The following is a 5,397-nucleotide window of genomic DNA, read 5'->3' as shown; positions in this document are numbered from 1 at the left end:
TAAAAATTGTTTAACTACTGTATTCCCTCACTGAAAAGGATTTTGAAACACATGTATACCTAATATATATATATATACATGTACATTAAAAAAGAAACCCATTGAAGAATTACCATAATCATGTTAGAAGGAACTGGTTAAAGATGCATGGTATACATCTCGTGGATTATACTACTACTCCCGCGGGGAAAAAAAGATTAGGATACAAAACATGTTACTTCCGTGTAGCGGTTTTACCATTGATTGTATATTATTGTTGATCAATCTTCGACTGGCACGTCTTAAATATGTCATTAAAAGTCATTGTCTAACGACATTTTCAGGTTGAAGAAAAATATATCTGAGTCGTTTCGTCCTGTAACATGCTACCTGTTTGTTTGACATTGTGTGAAGGTGTAACTATACATGTACAGTGATCAGGTATCAAGTGCCTTGATTCATCTTTGTTATGGAAGCGTACTTTCGAGACAATGATTACCCTGTTTCAGCATTTCATCCATTTAAGCTCATATACAGCTCAGTCGCAAAAAGTTCAACATTTAATTCTCTTTCTGTTTCTCTCTCTTACCTTAGAGAACATTACATCGTATCACATATTTAACGTTGATAATTATGATAGTCATAGGGCCTACAAAAATATCACTTGACCATCTATTATTTTGCAATCAAAGGTCTGGCATGATAACCCGAGAAAGGTTATGTCTTCATGATCACTTACATTATGGATATAATCAGATAATATACAGGCATACCTGGTTTCCTGGTTGGAAATAAAGAGACATATTCGCAAACCACATTACATAAATAGATATACACAGGACCAGGAAAATCTTCTGGCAACGACGAAATCTAGTTGTGCATCTAAGCCCCCCCCCCCCCCCCCCTACGTGTTCTTAAAAAGAAAAAGATGTTCACCAGTGTATGATTATAATAGTAGAATTAAATTTTGCAAAATAGAGATAATGAGGCAGCTTTACACCGGTTTATAACGTGGTCCCATCGTCCAGAGAAGTGTGGATATCAAACGACGAGAACGTCGATAGCCAATCGTGATGAAACAGGAAAATGTTCGACCTTGTTTTAAATGTGTAAGTTTATTAGGCCTACACTGTAAAAACATCGGTGTTAGATTTAACACCACGGGTGTTAAATCTAACACCGATCAAACTTCAATAAAGGACCACACCCACAGGTGTTAGAAATGCACTGTGATGGTGTTGAAAAGTGTTCACCTGACACTTCGTGGTGTTAATTTGACACTGTACCTGGTGTTATTTTGACACTGTGCTGGTGTTAATTCAAAAATGACACCACATGGTGTTGATTTGATATTTGTTGGTGTTAATATCAATGGTTTAACACCCGTCCAGCTTCAATAAGAGACCACACCAGCCGGTGTTACTTTGGTGTAAATTTATTTTCACATTTTTTCAAAAATCTAGTATTTTAATGTAAAATTCTTGATCGTCTTGTTTAAATTAAAAATCAACAAGAAGTGCAGTTACTAAGAAACTCTTCAAAAAACAGATTAAAATTTGGAAATGACACCCGGGGGTGTTAATTTAACACCATAAATGAGCACCGAAAATTTAACACCAGCTCGGTGTTCACTATTTAACACCGTACTTTTTGCAGTGTACTATGTATTCTCGTGGCGCCATCGTCCAATGAAAACGTGAGGATATCAAACGACGAAACACGTCAGTAGGCCTGGGGCCTACATGAGGATTTAAATGTATCGAGGTCTAGCGACATGATCTACATTAGATGGGAATGTATTGACAAATCAATAGAGATATCACAAACAGGCACACATATTACTTGAAAGGTTGACATTTTCCGAGTTGCATGAGAGGCGCAGGTACAATATTAAATTCTAAAGGCCTTGTTATGCGTGTATAGGCCTACATTTCTGACAGTCACCTTGAATGAGCGTTTTAGACAATAAGATGTCCGTTATTTTGCTGTTTAATTCACTGATATACCGTATCCCTATTATTTATGGCTTACATCGCATGAGAACTACATGTATATACAATGTAGGACCTATTGGCCTTTAATTGCGTCATCTTGTATAGTCCATGGGCCAGTGTGGGACCCCCTCCCCCCCCCCCCCCCCAATTAGGGACAATTTGAAATGATGTTTTCTGAATAGGCCCGACGATCAGTGATCAGAATCTACTTGTTGTTTTTTTTCTTAGTGGTGGGTGTGGCCTCCAGAGCCGTTTCCATGGTAGTTTATGTAAGTACATTGTACTATCTCCTACTAGATGTATACACCGACACCCCATCAGCGTACAGAAATTTAATTGAAGATGAAGTATGCATTTTTAGAATCAAGTGCACCCTCTTCACCTGCAGTGTATGAGGGATCAAAATGGGTCTTTTTGAAGTGTACTGCATTTCTGCCTCTCGGTAGACTGAAGTGCACAAATTTTGTTTGAGATTGGAATGTATGTGGATACTTATATTGCAAAGAGGTGCAATTAATGCAGGCCTACTTGCAATACGATACATTTCAAAAATTTATAAGCGGCAGTGCGCAAAATAGGTCTACAATAATAATTAATGTAGGCCTACAGAGCATATCATTATCTTAGATAAATACAATGTAAATTTTTTTGTTTTTGTGAGTGACGAAATGAACATACGCTGTATTATAATATACAATGTTGATTTTACGTGCAATTTGATCCTGATGTGGTTGGCTTTTTTCCGAGTGTTGTGGCGTGTTGCTGACAGAATGTATGAATGTTTAATGTACAGTGTACATGTATTATAATGTACGCAGGTGTCAAACATGGAATAGGCTCTTTCATATACGGTGACACGACATCTGCTCCTGCAACATTATAACTCCGGTGTGATTCGTTTTTTCCAAGGACTTAGGGTTAGGTTTTTTTTTTGTTTTTTTTGTTTTTTTTTGATAGAGTTTAGGGTTTAGTTTGATGTGAAGATTTTGTTAGGATTAGGATTAGGCTTATGCCAGTGGGTGTAAAATTTATGTTTGGCTTACTGGCTTGCAGATATTTCATGGGAATGTTATAGTCATAGAAGCGAATGTCATGGAACCATCAATACATCTATCATTTACAACTGAATTCATTATCAATCTTAGTCTCTACAAAGACTACTCTAAAAACCTCACCTTCCCGTACACACACACACACACACACACACAAACACAAACGTAACATGCGGGAAGGTCTGTGAAACCATTTCCTTTTCATGCATTTTTTAACTGAAGTTCGAAGGTTTTGATTTTCTTAAAACAGAGCTCACACAGTAGAAACTTGGGGTACAATAGATTCGGCAGTCTTGTATGTAAGAGCAGCTAGAAGTAGGCAACTACTGAATGTTAATCTTTGCACTGGGTAAGGTAACAGTACATACAGGCTTTCTTTGTTATACACAATGCATGAACGAAGCTGAAACAAAAGAATAAAGCAAATCTAACGAAGGGGTCCGTTACATTTTGAATTCGTTACATGTAGGCGCCACTTCTCAACAATAAATTGTTCATGTACATTGTACAGCAAACATGGAAAGTACAGTCAAACCTGTCTATAGCGGCCACACAAGAGACGAAAAGGTGAGCATCACAGACAGGTGGCCGCCACTGACAGGGTTGTTGACATGGCTTTTTTTGTAGGGAATTCTTTTAGTGGCCGTAAACGGCAGGTGGCCGATATAGACGGGTGACCGGTCAGGCAAATTTGACTGTACATTGTACGTACACTTTTTTCGTTACACCTTATCTCTTTACACCAAGATTCTAGTGTAGCCGTCAGCAAATTCAGTGATGAGCAAACAAGCATGTCATACTGTACATGTACAATGGAAAGTCGATATAATGAAAGAGATCTAACAAAATACTTCATACAGTATCAACAATGCATTTTTCAAGTTTTAATTTTCTCGTCTCGTTTTCAACATATACATGTAGTACAGTACTTTATAAACTCTTTTAACATATAATTTACAAAACTGCAAATACCTAGTACATGTAGGGGTACATGTAAGATGTATGTAGAAAACACATTTCTTCCACATGTATTTTTATCATTTATCTCACACATGTAACCGTCACTTAAACGCATGACACATGATAAAGCTTTGATCAGCTGCAATCACATACAATGTAAGAGAAATTTATCAGTGCAAAACGTGTACAGCTGTACACGTAATTGCAGTTGATAGGATTATGTACTTGCACATGGTTCAGGTGTGTGTGTGTTTTTTTTTTTAATAGACTGTAATTTCAAGTCAACCTGACCGCAGATTTTTTTTTTCTTCAAATCTTTACTTTTAAAATACTGTACTTCAGTTTTGGTATGTGCTGCATTGGTAGGGTTGTGACATGAAATCAACTCACCAAATCCAACTACAGCTGTACACTTGTATGTAACTGGACAATGATTAAAACCTAACAGCAATGGGCTTGGGACAGCAGACATGGAGGAACTGACATACTTTGCACCCCCAAATCCATTCAGAAATACACAAGAGTAGACTTTATCTTTTGGTGGTTCTTTTGTTGTTAGATTTACCAACTGCAATAAATGCAGAGGAGACAATTAAAGCATAAAGATAAAGTGTACATGAATCATTGTACACCTTGTATAAACGATATGTAAAAATGAAAAAAAAAATGTACTGTACTTGTTTCTAAAAAAAAAACACCAAGTGCCTTTATTTCTGGTGTATTTGTTCTGTTTTGTTTATTTGCTTTTTTTTCGCTATACTGAACAAACACATGTACATGTACATAATGTTGTACAATATCTGGTACTGTAAGCAACACATCCCTCTACATATGACCTCTTTATGGATGTCTCCACTGTTTCGTGTTCACTATTACCCACAGCCTGATGTCCCTCATACAAACCAAACATGAATACAGCCCGAGACAGTGGGATGAACATTCTTCATAATGACAACATACAAACACAGGGTCTGCAAACATAATGAACATAGAGTGTGGCATAGCAACAACTGATATCATGAAATATGCCATCGCATAGCCATACCGATGTGTTGGCTCAGTGAGTAGAGCGGCTGCCCTCACAATCGGGAGGTCGTGGGTTCAAACCCCGGCCGCGTCATACCAAAAGACATTAAAAGATGGGAGTTGCTGCTACCTTGTTTGCCGTTCAACAGTTGAAAAGGTTAGAGCAACGTTGATCTGGCGCTGCTCAGTGGCTGTAGGGCCCACGATCAATTGGGCAAAATGAATTTCCATTCTTGGACAATAAAATTTGGAGTTTATATCCAAAACAATTATTATTAAAAGGTTAAGTCAAACAGACTACAGCAGACAGGCATGATTCTAACTTAGATGCTTACTTTACAAAATGCTGTGATAATACAGACCTCCCAACCTTTCTGACTGAAAAA

The sequence above is a fragment of the Diadema antillarum genome, unplaced genomic scaffold, assembly GCF_040938485.1.
Source record: "Diadema antillarum isolate AM-2024a unplaced genomic scaffold, OU_Dant_1.0 scf00000103, whole genome shotgun sequence".
Classification (NCBI taxonomy): domain Eukaryota; kingdom Metazoa; phylum Echinodermata; class Echinoidea; order Diadematoida; family Diadematidae; genus Diadema; species Diadema antillarum.
The sequence above is the reverse complement of the archived record's forward strand: the minus strand, read 5'-3'. Positions refer to the sequence as shown.